Here is a 515-nt window from a genome sequence, read left to right on the forward strand (position 1 = left end):
GCCCGACCCCGACCCGCCGGAGCCAGGCCCGCCGCCGCTGCCCTAACCGCGGCCGTCCACCACCACCCCTGCCCCCGGAGCCAAGGTGAGCATTTTTTGTCTTTTTCTACTGTTTTTCTTTGCTGTTTAGGTTTAATTAGGTTCTTGATAGGTTTAGGTTAGTGGTTGGTTTAGCTTAGTGCTAGATTTAGGTTTAGATAATTAGAAGAAGAAAGTTGAAAAAAAGAAGAAGAAGCAGAAGAAGAGGAAAAAGGAAAAAAAGGAAGAAGAATAAGAAGAAAGTTGAAAAACAGAACAATATAGAAGAGGAAAAAGGAGAAGAAGAAAGAAGAAGAAGAAGAAGAAGAAGAAGAAGAAAGAAGAGGAGGAGGAGGAGGAGGAAGAGGAGGAAGGAGAAGAAGAGAGAAAAGAAGAATAAGAAAGAAGAAGAAGAAAGAAGAAAGAAGAAGAAGAAGACCCCGACACGCCACGCCGACACCCCGGCCCGACACCCCGACCCCGACCCCCGACCCCCG

Source organism: Triticum dicoccoides, chromosome 2A (genome assembly GCF_002162155.2).
Source record: "Triticum dicoccoides isolate Atlit2015 ecotype Zavitan chromosome 2A, WEW_v2.0, whole genome shotgun sequence".
Lineage (NCBI taxonomy): Eukaryota > Viridiplantae > Streptophyta > Magnoliopsida > Poales > Poaceae > Triticum > Triticum dicoccoides.